Source organism: Eucyclogobius newberryi, unplaced genomic scaffold (assembly GCF_026437365.1).
Source record: "Eucyclogobius newberryi isolate DKJ021-1_F unplaced genomic scaffold, fEucNew1.0.hap1 SCAF_50, whole genome shotgun sequence".
Classification (NCBI taxonomy): Eukaryota; Metazoa; Chordata; class Actinopteri; order Gobiiformes; family Gobiidae; genus Eucyclogobius; species Eucyclogobius newberryi.
Genome location: NW_027316168.1, coordinates 302,240 through 320,000, shown reverse-complemented (window position 1 = coordinate 320,000; position 17,761 = coordinate 302,240). Strand labels below are relative to the sequence as shown.

The following is a 17,761-nucleotide window of genomic DNA, read 5'->3' as shown; positions in this document are numbered from 1 at the left end:
GTCGCACTGGAGATGGTGCTCGGCTCAGCGCTGGCGTCTGGGAAGGTGGGAGCAGGACAAACTGCTCCTCCTGACCAGAGGGAGGGGACTCGTGAGGGTCCAACTCCTAAGCCCGTGGAGGAAGAGGCTGAACCCGGGAGGAGGATGGGTGCGGGACAGGCCCCGCATCTTACCTCCAAAGGGGGGGACATCACCACAGGGCTGGGTGATGATCCCAAGCTCCAGTCGGACGGTGGTAAGAGGGGACAGGTGGAGAAGAAGGAAAAGAAAGGGGCAAGACGCAGGAAGCAGGTGGCAGGAGACGGAGAGGGCGCTGCTGCTGAGAGCGGCTCTGCCTCCTCCGTTCCAACCACCTCAAAAGCGCCAGCAGAAAGCTCCATCAACCCACCATCCTCCACACGCAGCTCTGCCCCACGAGGTGAGCTCGAGACTGTTTTTAATGATGACTTCATGGATTTCTCCACCCGTGAAGTCAGAAAAAGAGTGTGGCAGTCGGATGCGACGGGCGCCAAAAAGAAGTCGAAATAAAAGATGGGTTGTATCCTCCAAAGTCTCCTCTTAATGGCGTTCTCCTTGTCTTCTTGGAACGCAGGCGGCCTGCGGAGCCCAGTGCGGATGCAGAGCGCGTTACACTTTTCCAAGTGGGACGTGCTCTGCATCCAAGAAACGCACTGGGATGTCAGCCACGCGCAACAAGTGCGGAGCATGGGAGTAGGCTCTGTATTTTGGGCCCTGGGCACGGCGTGCTCGCGCGGTGTGGCCACGGTGGTGAGGCCTGGTGTCTTAGGCCAACCCACCCTGGTACACGCCGACCCAGAGGGCTCCTTCCTGGTCCTGGACTTCACGGACACAGTGAAGTTCAGACTAATTAACATCTACGCCCCGAACGATGATGGTCTGAGGAGGCAATTCTTCAAAAAAATATTTCGCTTTGCGAACGACAATACAATCATAATCGGTGACTTTAATACAACACTTTGCAAGACAGACATCGGCATTAACAACTCTTTTAAAAACAGCACTGCCAGGACAGCCCTGTTGGAAGAAGCCGCCAGCAGGAACCTGACGGAGGTGTGGCGGTTCGTCCACCCCTTCCTGAAGGATTTCTCCAGGCGGCAGGTCGTCCAGGGCGTCCTGAAGCAGTCCCGCATTGACCTCTGTTTTGCCTCCTCAGACCTGGCACAGAGAGTCAGTGGTGCTTCCTACAAGTGGTCAGGCTTGAGTGATCACTCCACTTTAGATATTTATTTTGGGTTAGTTTCATCACCGAGGAATGGAGGACTGTGGGTCCTAAACAGCTCCATCCTCGGTGATGAAACTTTTTGTAGGAAAATGGACTTTTTGTTTGATGTATTTGACATGGAGCTGGAGCTGATCGACAGCGTGGTCGATTGGTGGCCGACGGCAAAAACACGCATTAAAAAGCTCTGTGTCAATTACAGCAAACACAAGGCGTGGCTGTCGACCAGGAGGGAGACCGCTCTCCGCCAGCGCCTGCAGGTCCTGGACCAGGGCGCAGCTTCCACCACTGGCCCTGTGGATCCAGAGTACCTGGTGGTGCGCGCTGAGCTGGAGCAGCTGGAGGTAAGTAGGTGTCAGGGTGCAATTTTGAGGGCAAAAGCCAGACACACAGTCGAAGGAGAACGCTCGACAGCGTTCTTCTTCGGCTGTGAGAAGGCTACACAGGGAAAGATGCACATAGATAAGTTGATAGATAAGACAGGTAAGATTGTTTCCGAGGTAAGTGAGGTTTTAGAGACAGCGCAGGATTTCTATTGTAGGCTTTTTAGTTCAGACGGAGTGGCAGAGCAGGCTTTAGACCAGGCTGTAGGTGCTCTGGAGCGCACACTGAGCAGGGAGGATAGGGAGCTGTGCGACGCGCCTCTGTCTCTCATGGAGATAGAGGCTGCAGTCAAGAGTTTAAATACAGGAAAAAGCCCCGGAGAGGACGGACTAACCTGTGAGTTTTTCAAGCGTTTCGCTTCCAGGTTAGCTCCGATCCTACTCCTATTATATCAGGATTTTGAGAGTGAGAGTAGAGTTGGCGATGGTTTTGCGATGAGTGTCGTCACTCTGCTTTTTAAGAAGGGCGACAGGAGCAGCCTCGCCAACTACAGGCCCATTAGCCTTTTGAACGTAGACTATAAAATTTTAGCAAAGGTATTAGCAGGTAGGTTAAAGCGTGTGATTGGATCCGTCATACACCCCTCGCAGGCCTACAGCGTCCCCGGGAGGGACATCTCAGACACAGTTTTGTCTCTGAGATATCTCCTTCGGTAGATGCACGCGACCGGTGGTATTCACGTTAGTGTAGACTTTAACAAGGCGTTCGACAGAGTTGAGCATTCGTTCCTCTGGACTGTATTAGGTAAGTTAGGTTTCGGCGAACGGTTTGTTAATTGGCTACAGCTCATCTATTCCTTTGCGGTCAGTAAGGTCAAAGTCAACGGGTTTCTAACTGACTCTTTCCCCTTAAAAAGATCAGTCAGGCAGGGCTGTCCCCTCTCGTCGCTCCTCTACAGCATCGCCGCTGAGCCTTTGGCGGCCATGTTGAGGGCGGACGCGGCGGTGAGGGGACTGACCACGCCTGCGGGTAGGGAAGTCAAAATTTTTCAGTACGCAGATGACACGAATCTGATCCTCCGAGACGTGGAGAGCCTGAACGCCTCTCTCCACGTGCTCAATGTTTACGGCCTCGCTTCAGGGGCCAAAATCAATTTCGATAAAACCACGGTTAAATTTTGCGGCAGCGTCACGCCTGTTCCTCTCCCTGTCCAGCTCCGGGAGGCCGGGGACTCCTACAAGGTCCTCGGCGTCCCCCTGGGCAGAGACGAGGAGGCGTGTCGTACTGCACTTTGGTCGCCTTTGTGCGAGAAAATTACAGCGCGCTTGAATTTTTGGAGACGTCGTAATCTGACATTAAAAGGTAAAGTCTTAGTTGTAAATTCTTTGTGCATGTCCATCTTGAACCATGCACTCTCCGTGTACGGCCTGCCGGGGGTCTATGCTAACAAATTAAGGTTAGTGATAAACCACTTTTTGTGGAATCGTGAGAGGGGCTTTATTGCACATAAGGTTATGATAGGTGAGTACGATCAGGGAGGTTTAAAGTTAGCAGATTTAGAGTTAAGGAAGAAGGCCTTCAGGCTGAAAACAATTCGGAAATTTCTAGACGTTGAGGTAGATGCTCCATGGAAGGATTATATAGGTGAGTTTGTTAATAGTCTAGGTAAGTTTGGTGTTTATAATTTGTGTTTGTTGCCCCCTGTTTCGGTCCTGGAGGGCCTCCCCCCCTTCGAGAGGGAACTCTTGGAGGCGTGGAGGACTTTCAGGCCCCTGACTGTGGCGGTTCCAGACAGCGGTGAGGGTCTCGCGCACATGCCCCTCCGTCATAACCCTGACTTGCTCTCCGCTCCCCCCGGGAAGCGCGAGTGCATGATCAGTGGGGCGATGGAGGAGGCTGGGCTGGAATATGTAGGTAAGGTATTTGACGTGAAAGGTAATTTTAGTGTAGATTATATAGGGAAGTGTTTTAGGTTAGCAGGTAAAGTGTTTAGGAAAAAGTATATTAGTGGTATGGTAAGTATTTTTAACAGGAATCTGGTCAGGCATTGGGGAAGCACTTTGGGCCAAATGGGGAGCACGACAGGTAAGTTGAATTTTAATGTATTTGTTAGCACGGGGAGGTTTAGGATTTTCACAGACCTACCCACCCGCATCCTGTATCAGTTGTTGTTGCCGGGAGTGCTCGGGCGTCCCGCCTCGGAACACAAATGGTCATTAACATTCCCCGCACGCACCATCGCAACCATCTGGGCCAACATCTTTAATTGGTACACCCCACATAACGTAGGTCATTTTGACTTCAGATTTAGACACAGGATCGTCTTTACATCCGCAGCACTGCACGCATTTCTTCCCGACAGCTACGCTGCGGACTGCCCCGTGTGCCACGGACCCCCCGAGACCCTGGAGCACATGCTGTACACCTGCCCGGCCGTCCGCCCGTTCTGGTCCCGACTGCAGGACCTCCTCGCTCGGAGGCTGTCCTGGAGGCTCCCACCGCCGGCGGCCCTAGGAGGGGACGACCAGGAGCCCTGGCTCCTCCTCTTTGGTCCCGGACAGAGTCGCTCTGGAGCCAACACCCATCTCGCCCGACTAACCCTCTCCATAGCCCGGTACACATTATATCTCAACAGGAACATCCATCTCCGTGACAATAAAACAGCAGCACCCTGGCCCATCTTCAAAGGACTCTTGGCCGCACACCTCCGACACCTCCACATGGCAGCAGAGCACCGGTTCATCACCCACCTCGTCCCCCACAACACCCTGATCCACCTCACACCCTCTGGAAACCTGGACATCCTCTTCTGACCCCGGCATCACCCCCCCCAACCACGGCATCACCCCCCATCACTGAAGAATGTTTGGAGAATGATTGTGTGTTTGATTTTCTGTAATTTTTTGTCTCGTCTCCCCCTGCCCTTGTGTATCCTATTCCCTTGCCCTTGTGTGTCATGTATGTCTGTACATTCATGTAAATATATGTAAATACTTGTTTTAAGATGTTTTTGATAATAAAAGATAAAAAAAAAAAAAAGACCAGCCCGATCTCGTCTGATCTCGGAAGCCAAGCAGGGTTGGGCCTGGTTAGTACTTGGATGGGAGACCGCCTGGGAATACCAGGTGCTGTGAGCATTTTCACACTTTTTCACCTGTCAAAAAAAAAAAAAAAAAAAAAAAAAGAAGTTTTTCATTGAGATATCCCAATTTTGACCGAGCAAGTGGCGTGAAGGTACTCTTCACGAAAAGACAGTGTTTGATGCAAAAAAAGCCATTTATACGAGTTTTGACCTGGAACATTTCGCTCACGGCCATACCACCCTGGAACAGCCCGATCTCGTTTGATCTTGGAAGCCAAGCGGGGTTGGGCCTTGTTAGTACTTGGATGGAACACCGCCTGGGAATACCAGGTGCTGTGAGCATTTTCACACTTTTTCACCCGTCAAAAAAAAAAAAAGAAGTTTTTCATTGAGATATCCCAATTTTGACCGAGCAAGTGGCGTGAAGGTACTCTTCACGAAAAGACAGTGTTTGATATAAAAAAGGCCGTTTTGACCTGGAACATTTCGCTCACGGCCATACCACCCTGGACCAGCCTGATCTCGTCTGATCTCGGAAGCCAAGCAGGGTTGGGCCTGGTTAGTACTTGGATGGGAGACCGCCTGGGAATACCAGGTGCTGTGAGCATTTTCACACTTTTTCACCCGTCAAAAAAAAAAAAAGAAGTTTTTCATTGAGATATCCCAATTTTGACCGAGCAAGTGGCGTGAAGGTACTCTTCACGAAAAGACAGTGTTTGATATAAAAAAGGCCGTTTTGACCTGGAACATTTCGCTCACGGCCATACCACCCTGGACCAGCCCGATCTCGTTTGATCTCGGAAGCCAAGCGGGGTTGGGCCTTGTTAGTACTTGGATGGAACACCGCCTGGGAATACCAGGTGCTGTGAGCATTTTCACACTTTTTCACCCGTCAAAAAAAAAAAAAGAAGTTTTTCATTGAGATATCCCAATTTTGACCGAGCAAGTGGCGTGAAGGTACTCTTCACGAAAAGACAGTGTTTGATATAAAAAAGGCCGTTTTGACCTGGAACATTTCGCTCACGGCCATACCACCCTGGACCAGCCCGATCTCGTTTGATCTCGGAAGCCAAGCGGGGTTGGGCCTTGTTAGTACTTGGATGGAACACCGCCTGGGAATACCAGGTGCTGTGAGCATTTTCACACTTTTTCACCCGTCAAAAAAAAAAAAAGAAGTTTTTCATTGAGATATCCCAATTTTGACCGAGCAAGTGGCGTGAAGGTACTCTTCACGAAAAGACAGTGTTTGATATAAAAAAGGCCGTTTTGACCTGGAACATTTCGCTCACGGCCATACCACCCTGGACCAGCCCGATCTCGTCTGATCTCGGAAGCCAAGCAGGGTTGGGCCTGGTTAGTACTTGGATGGGAGACCGCCTGGGAATACCAGGTGCTGTGAGCATTTTCACACTTTTTCACCCGTCAAAAAAAAAAAAAAAAAAGAAGTTTTTCATTGAGATATCCCAATTTTGACCGAGCAAGTGGCGTGAAGGTACTCTTCACGAAAAGACAGTGTTTGATGCAAAAAAAGCCATTTATACGAGTTTTGACCTGGAACATTTCGCTCACGGCCATACCACCCTGGAACAGCCCGATCTCGTTTGATCTCGGAAGCCAAGCGGGGTTGGGCCTTGTTAGTACTTGGATGGAACACCGCCTGGGAATACCAGGTGCTGTGAGCATTTTCACACTTTTTCACCCGTCAAAAAAAAAAGAAGAAGTTTTTCATTGAGATATCCCAATTTTGACCGAGCAAGTGGCGTGAAGGTACTCTTCACGAAAAGACAGTGTTTGATATAAAAAAGGCCGTTTTGACCTGGAACATTTCGCTCACGGCCATACCACCCTGGACCAGCCCGATCTCGTCTGATCTCGGAAGCCAAGCAGGGTTGGGCCTGGTTAGTACTTGGATGGGAGACCGCCTGGGAATACCAGGTGCTGTGAGCATTTTCACACTTTTTCACCTGTCAAAAAAAAAAAAAAAAAATAAGTTTTTCATTGAGATATCCCAATTTTGACCGAGCAAGTGGCGTGAAGGTACTCTTCACGAAAAGACAGTGTTTGATGCAAAAAAAGCCATTTATACGAGTTTTGACCTGGAACATTTCGCTCACGGCCATACCACCCTGGAACAGCCCGATCTCGTTTGATCTCGGAAGCCAAGCGGGGTTGGGCCTTGTTAGTACTTGGATGGAACACCGCCTGGGAATACCAGGTGCTGTGAGCATTTTCACACTTTTTCACCCGTCAAAAAAAAAAAAAGAAGTTTTTCATTGAGATATCCCAATTTTGACCGAGCAAGTGGCGTGAAGGTACTCTTCACGAAAAGACAGTGTTTGATATAAAAAAGGCCGTTTTGACCTGGAACATTTCGCTCACGGCCATACCACCCTGGACCAGCCCGATCTCGTTTGATCTCGGAAGCCAAGCGGGGTTGGGCCTTGTTAGTACTTGGATGGAACACCGCCTGGGAATACCAGGTGCTGTGAGCATTTTCACACTTTTTCACCCGTCAAAAAAAAAAAAAGAAGTTTTTCATTGAGATATCCCAATTTTGACCGAGCAAGTGGCGTGAAGGTACTCTTCACGAAAAGACAGTGTTTGATATAAAAAAGGCCGTTTTGACCTGGAACATTTCGCTCACGGCCATACCACCCTGGACCAGCCCGATCTCGTCTGATCTCGGAAGCCAAGCAGGGTTGGGCCTGGTTAGTACTTGGATGGGAGACCGCCTGGGAATACAAGGTGCTGTGAGCATTTTCACACTTTTTCACCTGTCAAAAAAAAAAAAAAAAAAAAAAAAAAGAAGTTTTTCATTGAGATATCCCAATTTTGACCGAGCAAGTGGCGTGAAGGTACTCTTCACGAAAAGACAGTGTTTGATATAAAAAAGGCCGTTTTGACCTGGAACATTTCGCTCACGGCCATACCACCCTGGACCAGCCCGATCTCGTTTGATCTCGGAAGCCAAGCGGGGTTGGGCCTTGTTAGTACTTGGATGGGAGACCGCCTGGGAATACCAGGTGCTGTGAGCATTTTCACACTTTTTCACCCGTCAAAAAAAAAAGAAGAGGTTTTTCATTGAGATATCCCAATTTTGACCGAGCAAGTGGCGTGAAAGTACTCTTCACGAAAAGACAGTGTTTGATATAAAAAAGGCCGTTTTGACCTGGAACATTTCGCTCACGGCCATACCACCCTGGACCAGCCCGATCTCGTCTGATCTCGGAAGCCAAGCGGGGTTGGGCCTGGTTAGTACTTGGATGGGAGACCGCCTGGGAATACCAGGTGCTGTGAGCATTTTCACACTTTTTCACCCGTCAAAAAAAAAAAAAGAAGTTTTTCATTGAGATATCCCAATTTTGACCGAGCAAGTGGCGTGAAGGTACTCTTCACGAAAAGACAGTGTTTGATATAAAAAAGGCCGTTTTGACCTGGAACATTTCGCTCACGGCCATACCACCCTGGACCAGCCCGATCTCGTTTGATCTCGGAAGCCAAGCGGGGTTGGGCCTTGTTAGTACTTGGATGGAACACCGCCTGGGAATACCAGGTGCTGTGAGCATTTTCACACTTTTTCACCCGTCAAAAAAAAAAAAAGAAGTTTTTCATTGAGATATCCCAATTTTGACCGAGCAAGTGGCGTGAAGGTACTCTTCACGAAAAGACAGTGTTTGATATAAAAAAGGCCGTTTTGACCTGGAACATTTCGCTCACGGCCATACCACCCTGGACCAGCCCGATCTCGTTTGATCTCGGAAGCCAAGCGGGGTTGGGCCTTGTTAGTACTTGGATGGAACACCGCCTGGGAATACCAGGTGCTGTGAGCATTTTCACACTTTTTCACCCGTCAAAAAAAAAAAAAGAAGTTTTTCATTGAGATATCCCAATTTTGACCGAGCAAGTGGCGTGAAGGTACTCTTCACGAAAAGACAGTGTTTGATATAAAAAAGGCCGTTTTGACCTGGAACATTTCGCTCACGGCCATACCACCCTGGACCAGCCCGATCTCGTCTGATCTCGGAAGCCAAGCAGGGTTGGGCCTGGTTAGTACTTGGATGGGAGACCGCCTGGGAATACCAGGTGCTGTGAGCATTTTCACACTTTTTCACCTGTCAAAAAAAAAAAAAAGAAGTTTTTCATTGAGATATCCCAATTTTGACCGAGCAAGTGGCGTGAAGGTACTCTTCACGAAAAGACAGTGTTTGATATAAAAAAGGCCGTTTTGACCTGGAACATTTCGCTCACGGCCATACCACCCTGGACCAGCCCGATCTCGTTTGATCTCGGAAGCCAAGCGGGGTTGGGCCTTGTTAGTACTTGGATGGGAGACCGCCTGGGAATACCAGGTGCTGTGAGCATTTTCACACTTTTTCACCTGTCAAAAAAAAAAAAAGAAGTTTTTCATTGAGATATCCCAATTTTGACCGAGCAAGTGGCGTGAAGGTACTCTTCACGAAAAGACAGTGTTTGATATAAAAAAGGCCGTTTTGACCTGGAACATTTCGCTCACGGCCATACCACCCTGGACCAGCCCGATCTCGTCTGATCTCGGAAGCCAAGCGGGGTTGGGCCTTGTTAGTACTTGGATGGAACACCGCCTGGGAATACCAGGTGCTGTGAGCATTTTCACACTTTTTCACCCGTCAAAAAAAAAAAAAGAAGTTTTTCATTGAGATATCCCAATTTTGACCGAGCAAGTGGCGTGAAGGTACTCTTCACGAAAAGACAGTGTTTGATATAAAAAAGGCCGTTTTGACCTGGAACATTTCGCTCACGGCCATACCACCCTGGACCAGCCCGATCTCGTTTGATCTCGGAAGCCAAGCGGGGTTGGGCCTTGTTAGTACTTGGATGGAACACCGCCTGGGAATACCAGGTGCTGTGAGCATTTTCACACTTTTTCACCTGTCAAAAAAAAAAAAAGAAGTTTTTCATTGAGATATCCCAATTTTGACCGAGCAAGTGGCGTGAAGGTACTCTTCACGAAAAGACAGTGTTTGATATAAAAAAGGCCGTTTTGACCTGGAACATTTCGCTCACGGCCATACCACCCTGGACCAGCCCGATCTCGTCTGATCTCGGAAGCCAAGCAGGGTTGGGCCTGGTTAGTACTTGGATGGGAGACCGCCTGGGAATACCAGGTGCTGTGAGCATTTTCACACTTTTTCACCTGTCAAAAAAAAAAAAAGAAGTTTTTCATTGAGATATCCCAATTTTGACCGAGCAAGTGGCGTGAAGGTACTCTTCACGAAAAGACAGTGTTTGATATAAAAAAGGCCGTTTTGACCTGGAACATTTCGCTCACGGCCATACCACCCTGGACCAGCCCGATCTCGTTTGATCTCGGAAGCCAAGCGGGGTTGGGCCTTGTTAGTACTTGGATGGAACACCGCCTGGGAATACCAGGTGCTGTGAGCATTTTCACACTTTTTCACCCGTCAAAAAAAAAAAAGAAGAAGTTTTTCATTGAGATATCCCAATTTTGACCGAGCAAGTGGCGTGAAGGTACTCTTCACGAAAAGACAGTGTTTGATATAAAAAAGGCCGTTTTGACCTGGAACATTTCGCTCACGGCCATACCACCCTGGACCAGCCCGATCTCGTTTGATCTCGGAAGCCAAGCGGGGTTGGGCCTTGTTAGTACTTGGATGGAACACCGCCTGGGAATACCAGGTGCTGTGAGCATTTTCACACTTTTTCACCCGTCAAAAAAAAAAAAAGAAGTTTTTCATTGAGATATCCCAATTTTGACCGAGCAAGTGGCGTGAAGGTACTCTTCACGAAAAGACAGTGTTTGATATAAAAAAGGCCGTTTTGACCTGGAACATTTCGCTCACGGCCATACCACCCTGGACCAGCCCGATCTCGTTTGATCTCGGAAGCCAAGCGGGGTTGGGCCTTGTTAGTACTTGGATGGGAGACCGCCTGGGAATACCAGGTGCTGTGAGCATTTTCACACTTTTTCACCCGTCAAAAAAAAAAAAAGAAGTTTTTCATTGAGATATCCCAATTTTGACCGAGCAAGTGGCGTGAAGGTACTCTTCACGAAAAGACAGTGTTTGATATAAAAAAGGCCGTTTTGACCTGGAACATTTCGCTCACGGCCATACCAGCCTGGACCAGCCCGATCTCGTCTGATCTCGGAAGCCAAGCAGGGTTGGGCCTGGTTAGTACTTGGATGGGAGACCGCCTGGGAATACCAGGTGCTGTGAGCATTTTCACACTTTTTCACCTGTCAAAAAAAAAAAAAAAAAAAAAAAAAGAAGTTTTTCATTGAGATATCCCAATTTTGACCGAGCAAGTGGCGTGAAGGTACTCTTCACGAAAAGACAGTGTTTGATGCAAAAAAAGCCATTTATACGAGTTTTGACCTGGAACATTTCGCTCACGGCCATACCACCCTGGACCAGCCCGATCTCGTTTGATCTCGGAAGCCAAGTGGGGTTGGGCCTTTTAGTACTTGGATGGAACACCGCCTGGGAATACCAGGTGCTGTGAGCATTTTCACACTTTTTCACCCGTCAAAAAAAAAAAAAGAAGTTTTTCATTGAGATATCCCAATTTTGACCGAGCAAGTGGCGTGAAGGTACTCTTCACGAAAAGACAGTGTTTGATGCAAAAAAAGCCATTTATACGAGTTTTGACCTGGAACATTTCGCTCACGGCCATACCACCCTGGACCCGCCCCTTTGCAATCAGTGCAGGTGCGTGCAATTTGTGGTGTGCTGCATGGTCTGGAGCTGGAGGTTTGGGAGTTTTTTTTTTGAGTTTTTAATCGTTATTTTGATCATTTTCATTTACTTTTTTCAGTTCTTTTGTTTGTTCCCCTCCCAGTAAACTTACTGGGAGGTGGATTTTTTGTTTTTTGTGAGCATGGCTCAAAGGACGGACAACACGGCATCGGACACTGGAATGGACACGACAAAGGCAAGACAAAGTTTGAAAGAATCTGTAAATAATAGAAAGAACGAAGAAAGAAGAATGAAATTTATGAAAGAACTCACTGTGGTGTTGGAGTTGACGGAGGGAGCACAAATCACGCCACTTGCATTCTTAAAAGCGACTCAGGAGGTGTGCGGCTCCATAGTAGCGTGCAGACTCATCTCGAAGGACAAATATGAAGTAACCGTCAGTACCACCAAAGCGAAGGAGCGGCTCCTGGACGGGTACTGCATTGGAGGAGTCAGGGTTCACGCCCGTGACATCTCGGTGGATGAGCTGGTCGTGTCCTTCATGGGGCTGCCGGCTTATATCGAGGACGAGGAGATCCTGGCCAAGCTCTACGCCTGGGGGGTCTCTGCGGTCTCCGAGGTGAGGAGGAGAATGTGGCCGGGGACGAACGTGGCGGACGGCACCAGGTTTGTACGGGTAAGGTTCACGGACACGGTGCAGTCCTTACCGTATTCTGTCAGGTTTGACACCGCGGGGGGCCCCGAGTACTTCAGGGTAATACACGACAGGCAGGTGCGGGTGTGTAGGGGGTGTCTCCAGCCTGGCCATATTCTGAGGGAGTGCCCTGACTTTCTGTGCCGCAACTGCGGGAGCCAGGGGCATTACGCGCGCGAGTGCGTCGCGCAGCGGGCCCCGAAGTGCAGAGAGTGCCGCATGTTCCGCCACTTATGTCCGTGTGGTGCGGGTGACAGAGAGGAGGACAGAGAGGAGGACAGAGAGGAGGACAGAGGGGAGGACAGAGGGGAGGACAGGGAGGACGCCATTGGAGGAGAGAGCAGTGACGTGGCCCAGAACGTGCCCGCAACTGCTCTCTCCGAAGTAGAGGAGTTTTTGGAGGAGGAGGCTGTGGAGGAGTCAGGGGAGCCAGAGGTGTCTGGCTCCTCTTGCTCCTCTGACTCCTCAGACGAGGAGGCGCCCGTCGCACTGGAGATGGTGCTCGGCTCAGCGCTGGCGTCTGGGAAGGTGGGAGCAGGACAAACTGCTCCTCCTGACCAGAGGGAGGGGACTCGTGAGGGTCCAACTCCTAAGCCCGTGGAGGAAGAGGCTGAACCCGGGAGGAGGATGGGTGCGGGACAGGCCCCGCATCTTACCTCCAAAGGGGGGGGACATCACCACAGGGCTGGGTGATGATCCCAAGCTCCAGTCGGACGGTGGTAAGAGGGGACAGGTGGAGAAGAAAGAAAAGAAGGGGGCAAGACGCAGGAAGCAGGTGGCAGGAGACGGAGAGGGCGCTGCTGCTGAGAGCGGCTCTGCCTCCTCCGTTCCAACCACTTCAAAAGCGCCAGCAGAAAGCTCCATCAACCCACCATCCTCCACACGCAGCTCTGCCCCACGAGGTGAGCTCGAGACTGTTTTTAATGATGACTTCATGGATTTCTCCACCCGTGAAGTCAGAAAAAGAGTGTGGCAGTCGGATGCGACGGGCGCCAAAAAGAAGTCGAAATAAAAGATGGGTTGTATCCTCCAAAGTCTCCTCTTAATGGCGTTCTCCTTGTCCTCTTGGAACGCAGGCGGCCTGCGGAGCCCAGTGCGGATGCAGAGCGCGTTACACTTTTCCAAGTGGGACGTGCTCTGCATCCAAGAAACGCACTGGGATGTCAGCCACGCGCAACAAGTGCGGAGCATGGGAGTGGGCTCTGTATTTTGGGCCCTGGGCACGGCGTGCTCGCGCGGTGTGGCCACGGTGGTGAGGCCTGGTGTCTTAGGCCAACCCACCCTGGTACACGCCGACCCAGAGGGCTCCTTCCTGGTCCTGGACTTCACGGACACAGTGAAGTTCAGACTAATTAACATCTACGCCCCGAACGATGATGGTCTGAGGAGGCAATTCTTCAAAAAAATATTTCGCTTTGCGAACGACACTACAATCATAATCGGTGACTTTAATACAACACTTTGCAAGACAGACATCGGCATTAACAACTCTTTTAAAAACAGCACTGCCAGGACAGCCCTGTTGGAAGAAGCCGCCAGCAGGAACCTGACGGAGGTGTGGCGGTTCCTCCACCCCTTCCTGAAGGATTTCTCCAGGCGGCAGGTCGTCCAGGGCGTCCTGAAGCAGTCCCGCATTGACCTCTGTTTTGCCTCCTCAGACCTGGCACAGAGAGTCAGTGGTGCTTCCTACAAGTGGTCAGGCTTGAGTGATCACTCCACTTTAGATATTTATTTTGGGTTAGTTTCATCACCGAGGAATGGAGGACTGTGGGTCCTAAACAGCTCCATCCTCGGTGATGAAACTTTTTGTAGGAAAATGGACTTTTTGTTTGATGTATTTGACATGGAGCTGGAGCTGATCGACAGCGTGGTCGATTGGTGGCCGACGGCAAAAACACGCATTAAAAAGCTCTGTGTCAATTACAGCAAACACAAGGCGTGGCTGTCGACCAGGAGGGAGACCGCTCTCCGCCAGCGCCTGCAGGTCCTGGACCAGGGCGCAGCTTCCACCACTGGCCCTGTGGATCCAGAGTACCTGGTGGTGCGCGCTGAGCTGGAGCAGCTGGAGGTAAGTAGGTGTCAGGGTGCAATTTTGAGGGCAAAAGCCAGACACACAGTCGAAGGAGAACGCTCGACAGCGTTCTTCTTCGGCTGTGAGAAGGCTACACAGGGAAAGATGCACATAGATAAGTTGATAGATAAGACAGGTAAGATTGTTTCCGAGGTAAGTGAGGTTTTAGAGACAGCGCAGGATTTCTATAGTAGGCTTTTTAGTTCAGACGGAGTGGCAGAGCAGGCTTTAGACCAGGCTGTAGGTGCTCTGGAGCGCACACTGAGCAGGGAGGATAGGGAGCTGTGCGACGCGCCTCTGTCTCTCATGGAGATAGAGGCTGCAGTCAAGAGTTTAAATACAGGAAAAAGCCCCGGAGAGGACGGACTAACCTGTGAGTTTTTCAAGCGTTTCGCTTCCAGGTTAGCTCCGATCCTACTCCTATTATATCAGGATTTTGAGAGTGAGAGTAGAGTTGGCGATGGTTTTGCGATGAGTGTCGTCACTCTGCTTTTTAAGAAGGGCGACAGGAGCAGCCTCGCCAACTACAGGCCCATTAGCCTTTTGAACGTAGACTATAAAATTTTAGCAAAGGTATTAGCAGGTAGGTTAAAGCGTGTGATTGGATCCGTCATACACCCCTCGCAGGCCTACAGCGTCCCCGGGAGGGACATCTCAGACACAGTTTTGTCTCTGAGATATCTCCTTCGGCAGATGCACGCGACCGGTGGTATTCACGTTAGTGTAGACTTTAACAAGGCGTTCGACAGAGTTGAGCATTCGTTCCTCTGGACTGTATTAGGTAAGTTAGGTTTCGGCGAACGGTTTGTTAATTGGCTACAGCTCATCTATTCCTTTGCGGTCAGTAAGGTCAAAGTCAACGGGTTTCTAACTGACTCTTTCCCCTTAAAAAGATCAGTCAGGCAGGGCTGTCCCCTCTCGTCGCTCCTCTACAGCATCGCCGCTGAGCCTTTGGCGGCCATGTTGCGGGCGGACGCGGCGGTGAGGGGACTGACCACGCCTGCGGGTAGGGAAGTCAAAATTTTTCAGTACGCAGATGACACGAATCTGATCCTCCGAGACGTGGAGAGCCTGAACGCCTCTCTCCACGTGCTCAATGTTTACGGCCTCGCTTCAGGGGCCAAAATCAATTTCGACAAAACGGTTAAATTTTGCGGCAGCGTCACGCCTGTTCCTCTCCCTGTCCAGCTCCGGGAGGCCGGGGACTCCTACAAGGTCCTCGGCGTCCCCCTGGGCAGAGACGAGGAGGCGTGTCGTACTGCACTTTGGTCGCCTTTGTGCGAGAAAATTACAGCGCGCTTGAATTTTTGGAGACGTCGTAATCTGACATTAAAAGGTAAAGTCTTAGTTGTAAATTCTTTGTGCATGTCCATGTTGAACCATGCACTCTCCGTGTACGGCCTGCCGGGGGTCTATGCTAACAAATTAAGGTTAGTGATAAACCACTTTTTGTGGAATCGTGAGAGGGGCTTTATTGCACATAAGGTTATGATAGGTGAGTACGATCAGGGAGGTTTAAAGTTAGCAGATTTAGAGTTAAGGAAGAAGGCCTTCAGGCTGAAAACAATTCGGAAATTTCTAGACGTTGAGGTAGATGCTCCATGGAAGGATTATATAGGTGAGTTTGTTAATAGTCTAGGTAAGTTTGGTGTTTATAATTTGTGTTTGTTGCCCCCTGTTTCGGTCCTGGAGGGCCTCCCCCCCTTCGAGAGGGAACTCTTGGAGGCGTGGAGGACTTTCAGGCCCCTGACTGTGGCGGTTCCAGACAGCGGTGAGGGTCTCGCGCACATGCCCCTCCGTCATAACCCTGACTTGCTCTCCGCTCCCCCCGGGAAGCGCGAGTGCATGATCAGTGGGGCGATGGAGGAGGCTGGGCTGGAATATGTAGGTAAGGTATTTGACGTGAAAGGTAATTTTAGTGTAGATTATATAGGGAAGTGTTTTAGGTTAGCAGGTAAAGTGTTTAGGAGAAAGTATATTAGTGGTATGGTAAGTATTTTTAACAGGAATCTGGTCAGGCATTGGGGAAGCACTTTGGGCCAAATGGGGAGCACGACAGGTAAGTTGAATTTTAATGTATTTGTTAGCACGGGGAGGTTTAGGATTTTCACAGACCTACCCACCCGCATCCTGTATCAGTTGTTGTTGCCGGGAGTGCTCAGGCGTCTTGCCTCGGAACACAAATGGTCATTAACATTCCCCGCACGCACCATCGCAACCATCTGGGCCAACATCTTTAATTGGTACACCCCACATAACGTAGGTCATTTTGACTTCAGATTTAGACACAGGATTGTCTTTACATCCGCAGCACTGCACGCATTTCTTCCCGACAGCTACGCTGCGGACTGCCCCGTGTGCCACGGACCCCCATACTCATACTTACCTGGCAGGGGCGACACCATGATCAGGAAGGTGGTTCACCCAGGGCGAGGCTCGTCCATTGCACAAACAGGATGTGCTGACCCCTGTGAATTCCCCAAATGTGGGAATCTCAACTGCATAATTTCTGGTAGTGGGGGACTGCGTTCGCGCTCTCCCCTCTGGTTTTTTTTTTTTTTCCTCTGACAAAAAACAAAAGGGTCGTTTTCATGTACGCCGCTCGTGCTCCGGCCCCTCCGCCGGGCGCTTTGCGCGGGCGCCGCTTTGGACCGTTGACGGGAGGGTCAGCGTGGGGAGAGCCCACTGCTCCCCGAACCCATTGTGGGCATCGCTTCTCGGCCTTTTGGCTAAGATCAAGTGTAGTATCTGTTCTTATCAGTTTAGGCAAGGCAAGGCAAGTTTATTTGTAGAGCACATTTCATACACAAGGCAATTCAAAGTGCTTCACAGCAGGTAAAATGCATTCAAATCACAAAGAAATTACAGAAACAGAAATACAATAAAATTAACTAAATTAAAAAGTATCAATCCAACTGATTTTCTAAACTAATAAAATCACAAACAAAAGAGAAGAGTGCAAAGAAAAAATCCTTTCAGTCATATGCGCAGCTAAACAAAACAGTTTTTAGCTTAGATTTGAACATTGTCAGAGTAGAACCTGTCTCACATCTTCAGGAAGACTGTTCCAGATTTGAGCTGCATAAAACTGAAACGCAGATTCCCCATGTTTTGTCCTGACTCTGGGCACCAGCAAGAGGCCGGTCCCTGAGGTCCTCAGAGTCCGAGATGGTTCATATGGCACTAACATATCCAAGATGTACTTTGGTGCTAGGCCATGGAGAGACTTGTACACAAGCAGAGCTGCTTTAAAGTCTATTCTCTGAGCCACAGGGAGCCAGTGCAGAGACCTGAGAACAGGACTAATGTGATCATACTTCCTGGTTCTAGTCAGGACCCGAGCAGCAGCGTTCTGGATGTACTGCAGCTGTTTTACAACTCGTTTGGAGAGACCAGTCAGCAGGCCGTTACAGTAGTCTAATCTACTGGAGACAAACGCATGGATAAGTCTCTCTAAATCTGGTTTTGACACCATATTTTTGATTTTGGCAATGTTTTTTAGATGGTAAAAAGCTGCTGATGTTATTGATTTGACGTGGCTATTAAAGTTCAAGTCTGAGTCCATTATTACCCCCAGATTTCTAATTTGGTTTGTAGGTTTTAGAGCGAGACTCTGGAGGTGACGCTAACACTTTCTCTTTGTTTCTGTGGGCCA

At 49.6% G+C, this 17,761-nt stretch overlaps 12 non-coding genes and 14 pseudogenes across 12 annotated transcripts; all 26 read left to right on the top strand.

Moving 5' to 3' along the window:
* Positions 1-4,869: 4,869 nt before the first annotated feature.
* Positions 4,870-4,988, top strand: LOC140383023 (5S ribosomal RNA; annotated as a pseudogene).
* Positions 4,989-5,134: 146 nt separating this feature from the next.
* On the top strand, positions 5,135-5,253 carry LOC140382211 (5S ribosomal RNA). The gene has a single exon (XR_011931654.1). It is a non-coding gene; the product is annotated as a 5S ribosomal RNA (ribosomal RNA).
* A 146-nt stretch (positions 5,254-5,399) lies between these two features.
* Positions 5,400-5,518, top strand: LOC140382976 (5S ribosomal RNA; annotated as a pseudogene).
* Positions 5,519-5,664: 146 nt separating this feature from the next.
* LOC140382975 (5S ribosomal RNA) lies at positions 5,665-5,783 on the top strand (annotated as a pseudogene).
* Positions 5,784-5,929: 146 nt separating this feature from the next.
* On the top strand, positions 5,930-6,048 carry LOC140383318 (5S ribosomal RNA). The gene has a single exon (XR_011932343.1). It is a non-coding gene; the product is annotated as a 5S ribosomal RNA (ribosomal RNA).
* A 161-nt stretch (positions 6,049-6,209) lies between these two features.
* On the top strand, positions 6,210-6,328 carry LOC140382736 (5S ribosomal RNA; annotated as a pseudogene).
* Positions 6,329-6,474: 146 nt separating this feature from the next.
* On the top strand, positions 6,475-6,593 carry LOC140383317 (5S ribosomal RNA). The gene has a single exon (XR_011932342.1). It is a non-coding gene; the product is annotated as a 5S ribosomal RNA (ribosomal RNA).
* A 161-nt stretch (positions 6,594-6,754) lies between these two features.
* Positions 6,755-6,873, top strand: LOC140382735 (5S ribosomal RNA; annotated as a pseudogene).
* Positions 6,874-7,019: 146 nt separating this feature from the next.
* On the top strand, positions 7,020-7,138 carry LOC140382974 (5S ribosomal RNA; annotated as a pseudogene).
* A 146-nt stretch (positions 7,139-7,284) lies between these two features.
* Positions 7,285-7,403, top strand: LOC140382473 (5S ribosomal RNA). Its single transcript, XR_011931891.1, has one exon. It is a non-coding gene; the product is annotated as a 5S ribosomal RNA (ribosomal RNA).
* Positions 7,404-7,562: 159 nt separating this feature from the next.
* Positions 7,563-7,681, top strand: LOC140382562 (5S ribosomal RNA). Its single transcript, XR_011931973.1, has one exon. It is a non-coding gene; the product is annotated as a 5S ribosomal RNA (ribosomal RNA).
* Positions 7,682-7,827: 146 nt separating this feature from the next.
* On the top strand, positions 7,828-7,946 carry LOC140382193 (5S ribosomal RNA). Its single transcript, XR_011931638.1, has one exon. It is a non-coding gene; the product is annotated as a 5S ribosomal RNA (ribosomal RNA).
* A 146-nt stretch (positions 7,947-8,092) lies between these two features.
* LOC140382973 (5S ribosomal RNA) lies at positions 8,093-8,211 on the top strand (annotated as a pseudogene).
* A 146-nt stretch (positions 8,212-8,357) lies between these two features.
* On the top strand, positions 8,358-8,476 carry LOC140382972 (5S ribosomal RNA; annotated as a pseudogene).
* Positions 8,477-8,622: 146 nt separating this feature from the next.
* Positions 8,623-8,741, top strand: LOC140383316 (5S ribosomal RNA). Its single transcript, XR_011932341.1, has one exon. It is a non-coding gene; the product is annotated as a 5S ribosomal RNA (ribosomal RNA).
* Positions 8,742-8,888: 147 nt separating this feature from the next.
* Positions 8,889-9,007, top strand: LOC140382561 (5S ribosomal RNA). The gene has a single exon (XR_011931971.1). It is a non-coding gene; the product is annotated as a 5S ribosomal RNA (ribosomal RNA).
* A 146-nt stretch (positions 9,008-9,153) lies between these two features.
* Positions 9,154-9,272, top strand: LOC140382848 (5S ribosomal RNA; annotated as a pseudogene).
* Positions 9,273-9,418: 146 nt separating this feature from the next.
* On the top strand, positions 9,419-9,537 carry LOC140382971 (5S ribosomal RNA; annotated as a pseudogene).
* A 146-nt stretch (positions 9,538-9,683) lies between these two features.
* LOC140383315 (5S ribosomal RNA) lies at positions 9,684-9,802 on the top strand. The gene has a single exon (XR_011932340.1). It is a non-coding gene; the product is annotated as a 5S ribosomal RNA (ribosomal RNA).
* A 146-nt stretch (positions 9,803-9,948) lies between these two features.
* On the top strand, positions 9,949-10,067 carry LOC140382970 (5S ribosomal RNA; annotated as a pseudogene).
* Positions 10,068-10,215: 148 nt separating this feature from the next.
* Positions 10,216-10,334, top strand: LOC140382968 (5S ribosomal RNA; annotated as a pseudogene).
* Positions 10,335-10,480: 146 nt separating this feature from the next.
* On the top strand, positions 10,481-10,599 carry LOC140382560 (5S ribosomal RNA). The gene has a single exon (XR_011931970.1). It is a non-coding gene; the product is annotated as a 5S ribosomal RNA (ribosomal RNA).
* Positions 10,600-10,745: 146 nt separating this feature from the next.
* On the top strand, positions 10,746-10,864 carry LOC140382302 (5S ribosomal RNA). The gene has a single exon (XR_011931736.1). It is a non-coding gene; the product is annotated as a 5S ribosomal RNA (ribosomal RNA).
* A 168-nt stretch (positions 10,865-11,032) lies between these two features.
* On the top strand, positions 11,033-11,150 carry LOC140383032 (5S ribosomal RNA; annotated as a pseudogene).
* Positions 11,151-16,484: 5,334 nt separating this feature from the next.
* Positions 16,485-16,650, top strand: LOC140383038 (U1 spliceosomal RNA). Its single transcript, XR_011932093.1, has one exon. It is a non-coding gene; the product is annotated as a U1 spliceosomal RNA (small nuclear RNA).
* Positions 16,651-16,815: 165 nt separating this feature from the next.
* LOC140383043 (U2 spliceosomal RNA) lies at positions 16,816-16,908 on the top strand (annotated as a pseudogene).
* Positions 16,909-17,761: the final 853 nt, after the last annotated feature.